Source organism: Pinus tabuliformis, chromosome 5_2, assembly GCF_031772625.1.
Source record: "Pinus tabuliformis cultivar Carrire ecotype Pingquan chromosome 5_2, CPIR1, whole genome shotgun sequence".
Lineage (NCBI taxonomy): Eukaryota > Viridiplantae > Streptophyta > Pinopsida > Pinales > Pinaceae > Pinus > Pinus tabuliformis.
This window is the reverse complement of record NC_142306.1, coordinates 141,894,500-141,905,110: the sequence shown is the minus strand read 5'-3', so window position 1 is coordinate 141,905,110 and position 10,611 is coordinate 141,894,500. Positions and strand designations below refer to the sequence as shown.

At 36.8% G+C, this 10,611-nt stretch overlaps 1 pseudogene; it reads left to right on the top strand.

Moving 5' to 3' along the window:
• The first annotated feature begins 559 nt into the window (after positions 1-559).
• The window catches only part of LOC149157911 (pathogen-related protein pseudogene), a 37,617-nt pseudogene continuing 27,565 nt past the window's right edge, over positions 560-10,611 (top strand).

Below are 10,611 nucleotides of genomic sequence, written 5' to 3'. Positions count from 1 at the left end.
AAGGAAAATCATGCCAAATGGAACAACGAGCTTGGTCCGTAAGGGAGCAAGCTTTCACTCCTACCAAATTCTTATGGGTCTTGGACGGTTAACCTATTTCCTTAAGTCAGAGGAAGACAAGCTCTTAGCAAAGCAGAAACAGTTTTATAACACACTTCAAACCCAACCATTCGATTCAAACTGAAAAATATAATAAATATCTACCATATTTTTTTTTAAATACACTCAAAAATATACTTCAAAATGAGCCAAAACGTTTAGCTAGTATATTTGATATAGTCACATAGTGCGATTTAACCTACCCAATCATTAATTGCCTCGATTTGAACGTGTCCAACACTGATTTAATGAATGATGATTTTGATGACTTCACCATGATTCTGCATGGTAAAGGAAAAAGGAATTTAGAAAAGGAATAGGGTGTAAAACGTGAGAGGACTGACCGACAAACCTAACCTATTTCTGGTTCGTTGGGCTTTTAAATCTTGGGTTGTGTCAATAATGGGAGCTCAAACATCCCCATCTCATCTTCTCTTATTTGACCAACCAACAAATCAGGATGTCTACTGCATCTCATGAGGAAGTAGCAGCAACAATAGCAGCACAAGTTGAATTGGATCCTTATCGTCTTCATATGTATGGGGAGGCTGAGAAGCATATAGCATGGAGGCATGGAGCTCCACCCTCTTATGATCAGGTCAACAAGTTATTTGAAGAAGGCCAAACTAAGGTTTTCTTTTGTATTTTCATTCTAAATCTGTTTGTCTTCTACCATTTAGTTCTAGAGTTTGATATGATTTTAGAGATGTAGTAACCATTTAAATCCATATGTATAGGTATGGCAAAAAGTTTCCTTGGAAGAAAATGTCTAGAGGTTGGTCAAAGCATGGGAGATGGAGTTATCTCATAAGACAAACATACAAGATTTCAAATCAATTGACTCTTCCAGCTTCTCTATAATTTCCCTCAACCAGAGTGGCATGTCTCTCCACTAGGCATTCTCATGAACTCTCACTCATGTGGGAAAATTCCCTCAATGAGAATGGCATGTCTCTCCACGAGACTTTCTCTCTATAGGAACTCTCACCCAAATGGGCATTCCTTCAGCATGACAATCTAATAAAATATCACAAGATGTGGCATCAAGTATCCCTCAACATAATGGTAATAAGGGATCTCAACTACAAAAACATCATCTAAGAAAATCAAGAGAAAAACATGGCATCACTGCATCATTTACCTCCACTTTCGGGGATGTCCAAAAAATGAAAATCTCAACTGATGAAATGGACTATGCCATTGAATTTGTGGCATGAAATCATGTCAAATGACTATAAACTTTTCCCCTTTCTAACACCATCAAATTATGGACCCTCGGGAATCTTTAAGATTCCCTAAAAGAATCCTTCTTGAAGATGGCCGAAAAATCCGTTGCTCAGATGAATATTCTTAGCACACCATTGCACTCCCTTCGAAATTCTGTGAAAGATGACTATAAAGTCGGTATCATTTTGTCTCTGTCAAAAATTAGCCTCCAAGGGAATCTTTTAGATTCCTCAAGATTCCTTGTTGTTGGACACCTGAATTTTTGTTGCTCAAATGGGGAAACAGACCACGCGATTGGACTCCTAGAGAGAAAATGTTCAAAAATGATTATCAACTTGTCAAATTTTGACACTGGCACCACTCGCCCTCTAAGGGAATCTTTCTGGCATCTCCATGATACCCTAGCTCCTAGTTCTGTTGCATCTAGTTTGCTTGTGGTTCCACATGTACATGCTCCTATGTCTCTATTTGAATGGAAAAATGAGGGTTTAAGTAATGTTTTCGAGTGGAGCTTCCAAGCTCACTATCGTGGCATGTCAGTTGTGCGGCTAAATATCACAGGGGAGGTCGACGGTTCCAACCCCCCGCCCCCCGACCACATATCAAACTTGGCATGTTTTTTTAACATATATTTTCAGCAGTTTATGATAATTAGGTTCGAAGTTACATAATGTAGTCAGTGTTTGTGACTCAATCGTGGGGTTTACAATATAACGCAGCAACAATTGGCAATGTTTAATTGTCGGTGTTTTATAGTATGGTGCATGGTAACATATGCGTTGATGGCGGTCAACATTGTCACAATATGGTAGTTCAACATATGTTGTAATTTGGTTAGGTGTTGTTCCGCCAGCAGACCGGGCGACTATTAAGTTGGGCAGTTCGACCCCCACCGGAACATATGTGGCATACTGTTACGGTTGGTGGGTCTGCCACTGCATTAAATATAACATGGTGGTTATGTGTTGGCTCTAGGGTTGTGTGATGGGTTAGGTGGTAGGTCTGCCCACTTCAGCATGCTCCCTTTTATTACATAAACATATATTGACCATTGGGGTGGGCGGGCCTCACCCACACTTTTTTTTATTATTTGTTTTGATTTTTATGATAAACTAAACAAACAAAAAATTCGTCGATTTCAAGGGTCACTCGACAAATTAATGATTCAACAAATTCACCATTTTCGGTGGCTAGATTTCGTGCACCAGGATTCTGCCAAATTTTTGCCTTGTTAAGATTGTCACTTGGCCAAGTTTGACCAAAACCTTGACTAGCTATAACTTAAGCATACGAACTCGGATTTGAGTGTCGTTAACACCATTGGAATAAGGGCGATGAGCACTACGATCTAGTCTTGATTGCACTTCAATATGAGGAGTTTGATTTTTTATCTTTTCCATAGCCACTGTTGAATTCTGAGTGTGTCTGGAGCCATCTAGATCAATGGGTAAAATAATTGAGCATAAAGGTAAGTTAAGTAATGTTACAAAAATTATTAATGACCATAATTATGGTATAGTCATTAAAAATATAAGTCTAAAAGGGCTAGAAATAATTATAAATGAAAACCTCTTTCTAGAATACCAAGTGCAAAAGGATAAAAAATTAATGAAGGAAAATTAATAACAATTAGCAATAGAAAATTTATTATTAGGGATGGAAACCAAAGGATAATAGAAAATAGGAATTTGAGACACTTAAGATCCTTTTTTGAAATTGTTATAGATTTCCATGGAGCAAAAGGCATATGTTAAGTTGGATCTAAAGTGAAATTGATATTGTATGGCTTATTGAAACTAGGGAGCATGGACAATCTAAGGTCTCTAATAAAAGGATCTCTTGTATGTTTCGTATAGAACAAGAAATCATATTTCCGAAGGATTAGAGGCATAGCTTTTTACATAAAAAGGAACATGTTTCCTAACATTAGGCTTCACAAAGAATACCCTTTCATTTAGTGCATGTGGATGGATATTTTCATGTATTACGCTAAGAAGATTTATATAGCAATATGTTATTGTTTCCTATTAATTTTATGTTTTATGATAAAAACTCTAGATAAACATTGTACTTACAATGACTTAGAACAATATATTTAGTCTAAGAAACGAAGGCATTATCCTCTTGCTAGGATACTTCAATACTATAAAACTTAATTAAGTTACCATTTTAAGGAAAGATTCCAAGCCTAGTCCTCTATGGCTAGATGAGGACCTTATTTTTCCTAGTGGATGCAAAAGAAACTATGAAGGCTTGATTGAGAATTTGTTTGGTACCTAGCTAATCAAACTCTATAGTTCTCAAGATCTAATAATTTGGCATGGTCTAATGAAGTGGTTAAACCCCAACCAAATTACTTGTATTCATAGGATTGGCAATAGTGTTATTGATTGTGTGATATTCGATATCCTTGTATACAAAAAATTAGTAAACTTCAACATCTTAAATGACCATGAGCATGCCTCTTATCATGGACCTTTAACCCTATCTTTAAACTTTGTCATGCATAAAATCCTCACTGAAGAGAATTTTGATAGTCAAAAGCACTTGATCTTCGATAAAGATAAAATTTATTTTTTTAATGGAATTAAATACCAAATTTAATCTCCTAAGAAATAAGGGTTATTGAAGAGCCTCTAATATAAATTTATGACAATACTCTCTACCTTCATTAGTATTTCTCTCTTAAGGTGATGTGTCAAAAGAAAAATAGAATAACCAATCCTTGGTATGATAAAGAGTGTAATATTGTTAAACAAGTATTTAGGGATGCTTCTAACTATTCCTTAAAATTCGATAACATAAATGGGTTTCTCACACACATTGTAGCATGATTTCTTTTTGATGCTAGAGACCATCTAAAGCCTATTTGTGGATGTATTTTTGGTTCAAAGATGGATTGCAGTCAATTCTATTTTGGTTATGTTCACCCTTACATGCTATGTAAATGAGAACGTTTGCATATTTGTGTATAACTGGTTCGAGTTCATATGGATGCACATGAATGTATATGTTTTTCTTTAAAATATGAATATTTTATGTATTTTTCGTAAATTTGGTTCGATCACCGGTTCAATTCTGATAACATTGGTAGAGTGTGGCCTTTGGAGATTCACCATACGTCAAAGATATTGACTCGAATGATGGTGAACCAAGACTAGTTTGTTTACCATGCATTAGATGGACCGAAATTATGGTGACTAGTTGATGCTAATAGTGTACCATGTATCAGGAGTACCGACTAGGCTTATGGTGATGATACACCATAGGTTAGAGGTACTGACCAGAATTATGGTAACTTGTTGATGTTATTGATTTACCATGTGTCGAAGTTATTGACTAGGATTATGGTAATTGGATGATACTGATGATGATGAATAGTTATAACCTTTTCTTAGAGAAATTTTGTCAATGAGAGAACACCTAGATAGTCATTACAAATAAATGATTAATTATCTTAATCCTTCTCTTTATGAATCAACGACTCTTTAATTTAAACAAGGGACGATCTTGGACGTCTCATGCATGGGGTAGTGTGAGCCTAGGCAGATGGAGGGTGATGCATCAAAATTTAAAGACTAGATTAACGGCATGGAATATTGAGTTATCCCAGCATGAATGTGAATTTCGGAATTAAATGCTACTATAGCAGACTATATCAATCTTAACTTTGTAATGGATCATTTTGTTTAGGAATCACATAAGGAGAGTTACTAAATTGAAGATCTTGAGTGGGCTGGTGGATGAAGTATAATGGAAATTTGGGGTTATAAATGGTGGATGTGTGCCCCTCTCCTCTCTGTATTGCAATTTTAAGTTTATCTTTGCATGAAAGAAAGGATTTTCTATGGGCAGGGTTCTGCAATGGAGCAACATCCATGCATAGATAAAGAGGATATTGTTTATCATATTTCCCAACTAGCCACTGATATGGAATTTATTACCACTCTTATTTCAAGGCAAGCAGACATGATTCTATATGAATCAAGGCACACTTTACTCTGTTGAACCAAAAGTTAAGTCTACTATAAACCAAGTTGGAATGACTACAGTCGACCTACAACCTTTTGATTGCTAAGGTGGATGACTTGACAAATTCCTCTTAAGCAAAGGAAATTGGGGTTTTGAAAGAGATATTTGAAGAATATGATGACATGCAGAATGCATCGTCAACCCAACAAGCAGAGGTAGATTCAAGAGTGACTAGCGACCTCGAAGGTTGCTCCTCCTCCTCACTCTAGACCTCGTACCCTAAGCAGTGAAGGCACTCCTTCCCTAGGATAAACGTTGTTGGATAGTTTATTTTTTTATAGATTTATCTTATGTTTTGTAAGTATGTATAAATTTTAAGAATCTTTTGGAGGATCTATAAAATCAATCAAATAAAAATTGTAGTTTGTAGATGTTAATCTAAAAGAATATTTCCTTTTGGAAAATTTGGAAAGTCAAAAAAGAAAAATATGTTACAGATGTAAAAAGTTATAAAAAGTTATGGCTTTCAATCCAGATTGGCTAAATAAAAAATATATGTTTCTTAAAAAAACTCAACTACCTTAAATAAGAAATCCAAGAACAACTTGGTACTCCAATCGCCAACAACAGACCAATTCATTACACCATGATTATGAATCGTCCACTAAATGCCATTATCAAAAACACACTTGACAAATGCATAATCCATGTATTTCACCCATTACATCCATTTTAATATAAAAATTTAACATTTGCACCTATTTAAATGTAAAAAAAAATGAAACACTTGAATCAATATTATTAAAATAAATAAAACACTATAAGATGTATTCGAAAACATCTTATCCATTTCCTCACTTGGCCTCTATATAGACTTATCGGCTTTTTATATATATATGATCAAAGGTTATTAAATAAGATTAGGGTTCTTAGTTTTTTTTAAATTAAAGGGTTAAAAGAGTTTTATAAAACAATTTAATTAAAAATTAAATAGAAAATGATAAAACGATTCATAACTAATTTAGTTATACATGAAGTATAGAACATCATATCTAAAGAGATGAGGGATTCTTGGAGCTCTGCAACCCTAATGACCTTGCGGCCATGAGGTAGGCGGCACAGAAAACCTCGAAAACAAGCAAACAAGCACGAAAAACAAAGCGGACAGGAGGCTCAAAAATGGCAGAGGAGACTAGGATGGGAGAGATCGCCTCTTACAAAGATGCAACAGTGGGTGAAGGAACAAGTAATAGTAAACCGGAGGATGAGAAAAGGACATCGGGACCAGTCCTTGGAGCAAAATGGCAAGCCGGGAGCAAAGGTAAATGCCTACCATGTGCAGCAGAAAGGCTAATATTTGTTATCCCTATGAACAAACTCGAGTGTTACCGAAGTTACATGAAAGACCATGCATTGATATGCAATTTTATCAGTGTCTGGCCGACTGAGAAAGACCTGACAAGAAGGATCCAGCAGAAATGGCAACCACGCGGCCACATTGAGCTGAAGCTAGCCACATGCTGATTCTTCACAGTAATATTCTCTAACCTGCAAGACAAAGAAAAAGGTTTTGAAAATGGCCCATATTTACATAACAATGCAGGTTTATTTATGAGATATTGGGAGCAATGTTACAACCCAGAAAAAGAGAAATTCCTAGCAACACCAGTATGGGTTAGACTGTTTGGGTTACCTATGGATTTTTGGGACCCAGAAATCTTGGAAGGAAAAGGAAATTCCATAGGTAGCTTTGTTTAAATAGCGGAATCAACTAAGAAAGGAAGATATACCTCCTATGCAAGAATCTACGTATACATGAACATTGTGAATCCCATACCAAGAGCAATAGAACTAGAATACCACAAAGAGGTATGGCAGCAGGCTCTAGATTACGAACATATACCTTTTAGATGCAAAAAATTCCATGAATATGGGCACCTCTACAAGGAATGTCCCTTAAATGCAGAAGAGGAGGAAAGAAAGACTAAGAAACAAAGGAAAAACACAAAAGATAATGAAGGGTTTCAAGAGATTAAAACTAGGAAAAGACCTGCAAAGGACACCCCTAGGGAAGGAAGAAAAGAGCAGCCAGTTAGAGAAAAAGAGGTGAACAGGTTTGAAATACTGCAGGTAGAAGAAGAAGACGAAGAAACATGAGGCATGGACTACCAAGAGGAGAAAGAACGGGAAGGAAGAATAAATCAAGAGGCAAACAATACCAAACAGAAAACCTAAAGAGAAACAGGGGAAAAGGGGAGAAAAGAAAAGGAGGATAAAGAGGAGAACGAAATAATGGAAATAGATATGGGTAAAGGGGAAGACTCAACAATAGAAGAAGAAATTCTAAGGAAATTATTGGACAAATGGAGGAACCTGGATGAGAGGTTTATCCCAGAAGAGGATAAAAAATTATACAAGGAAATCTTCAAAAAATATAAAGAAAAACAGGAGCAAGGAACTACAGGCATGAATGGGCAGTTAGGAATACAACATGATAACAGCCAAGAACAACAAAGTAAAGGAAGAGGAGGAAAAAAACAAGGAAGAAAGAATCTCCAGAAATCAATACAAGTAATGGGAGAAATGTTAGTTAATATGGGAAGAGCAGTACCGCTCTCAGCGCTCTTCCACCAAACCAACCAACCTGCCCAATGATAATCACATCATGGAATATCAGGGGGCTTAACAACAAGGGTAAGCAAAGGTACCTGGTAGAAAGGATCAAAAAAGAAAAACCCCAAATTATGATGCTTCAAGAAACAAAAATAACGGGGGGAAAAATGGAGGAGATTCTAAATAAAATCAAACCTACCTATAAATGCATGACACTAGATGCAAAAGGAAGTGCAGGTGGTATTGCATTTTTGTGGAACCCTGCAGAAGTTATTGCAAACCACTGGATAGGAATGAAGAGGATCCTCTCAGGGAGATTCAGATTGATAGGACAGAGAGAGTGGTTCTTAGTTTCGGCGGTTTATGGGCCACACATACTGGTGGAAAGAGAGGCCTTCCTAACACAGCTGCAATGATTGGGCAACATGCACATAGAAAAAATGTGGGTGATAGTGGGGGATTTCAATATGATCACCTCCATTGAGGAAAAGAAGGATGGCCTACAATGGGAGGATGCAGACATGGAAAGATTGAGGGAAACCCAGGCAACACTAAAAATGATGGATATAAACACCATCAATGGAAAATACACTTGGAATAACCAAAGAGGAGGCAGTAGACAGATAGCTTCCATATTGGATAGGTTTCTAGCAACATAACACTTTCTTGGGAAAGACATATTATACGAAGCAACTATACTACCATGCCAAGGATCAGACCATTGGTCGATAAAGCTAGAAATTGTCATGAATACTCAAAACCAGCACAAACCGTTCCGGTTTGAAGCCTTTTGGCTACGAGATCCAACCATCATAGAAAAGATGGAAAAATGGTGGCAAAACAGTGAAAGGGAAATAAAAGGAAAGAACAAGATGCACACATTCCAACTGAGATTAAATGAGCTAAAAGGAAAAATCAAGTACTGGAACAAAGAAGAATTTGGCAACATTTTAAAGGACCAAGAGAATCTCAAAACAGAAATGACAAGGATACAGCAGAAAATAACAGAAGATGGGAGAACAGAGGAGTTAGCGTAGGAAGAAGGAGGGGTGCTAACAAGAAGGGAGGAAAGAAGAAAACAAGAGGAAATTCTATGGAGGCAAAAGTCAAGAGTTCAATGGTTGAAAGAGGGTGAAAGGAATACAAAATCCTTCCATAGAGCCATGCAGCAACACAGGCAGTAGAACAAAATTTTCTCCCTAAAAAATACCCAAGGTAACAGGGTAACTCAGAAGGAGGAAACGGAAAATTTACTGATACAGCACTTCAAAGGCATATTGACGAAGACACAAAGCAATAGAGAAGAGCAGATAGAAAAAATAAGTCAACACATTCCTAAAAAGGTAAACAAGAAGCAAAACATGGCTCTCCTAAGGGTAATTACTGAGAAAGAGGTAGAGGATACAGTAAAGACATTGGAAAAAAACAAAGCCCCAGGCCTAGATGGATTTACAGCAGAGTTCTTCCAAGAAACATGGAGTTTCATGAAACAATACATTGTAGACGCAGTGGAAGAATCAATATGTAATAAAAGAATGCATCCAGCATGGAATGCAACTTTTATAGCATTAATTCCAAAGGTAGAAAAGGCTAAGGAGCCACATGGCTTTAGACCAATAGCCCTATGTAATGTAATCTATAAGATTCTAGCCACCATAATGGTAAAAAGATTACAACCAATTCTCCCAGAGCTAATAGCAAAAGAACAAACAGGGTTTGTAAAAGGAAGACAGATAGTGGATGGGGTCATAGTCGCTCAAGAGGCAATACATTCATTAAAGAAGTTGTGAACTAAAGGAATGATGATTAAACTTGACTTAGCTAAAGCCTATGACAAACTTAGCTGGGAGTACCTACAAAGAATCCTAAAAGCATATGGTTTTGATGACAGATGGATAGCATGGATAATGTCCATGATATCCACCCCAAGAATGTCAATACTACTGAATGGAACCCCAACAGACACTTTTAAGCCATCCCGTGGACTCAGACAGGGAGACGCACTATCACCATTCCTATTTATAATAGTAGCTGATGGCTTAGGCAGATTAATTAAAGCAAGAGTAAGCATCGGGGATCTTAAAGGTCTCAGAATATTGGGGGAAGAATTAACTCTTACACATCAACAATTTGTAGATGATGTAATGATTTGCAATCAAGCAAATCTTAAAGAAGCAAAGAAACTGGTTGAAATCCTAGCAGAACTCACAAATGCATCAGGAAGAGAGGTAAATAAGGATAAAATAGAGATATTCTTCTTTAACACCCCAATGGTGGCCCAATAATTCTTAGCGAGAACCATGGGGTTAAGAATTGGCAAGCTCCCAACTAAATACCTGGGAGTACAACTAAGTGACTAGCAGAGCAAAATTGTGAATTGGAAAGGATTGATAGGGAAAATTCAAAAAAAAATGGACAATTGGACGTTTAGAACACTCAATATATCAAGTCATCTCATCCTATTGAAGTCAGTCCTCCAGGCTATGCCAGTTTATTAGAGGGCTAGTCAACCGATCCCTAAGACCATTTGCCAGAAAATGGTGGAAATTTTAAAAAACTTCCTTTGGCAACATCCAAGCAAAACCAAATAATGGGCCTTGCTCTCATGAACATGGCTAAGAAAATCAATTGCAAAAGGGGGCTTAGGCCTGATAGATCCCTACATATTAAACCAAGTCATGGGAGAAAAATTATGGTGGA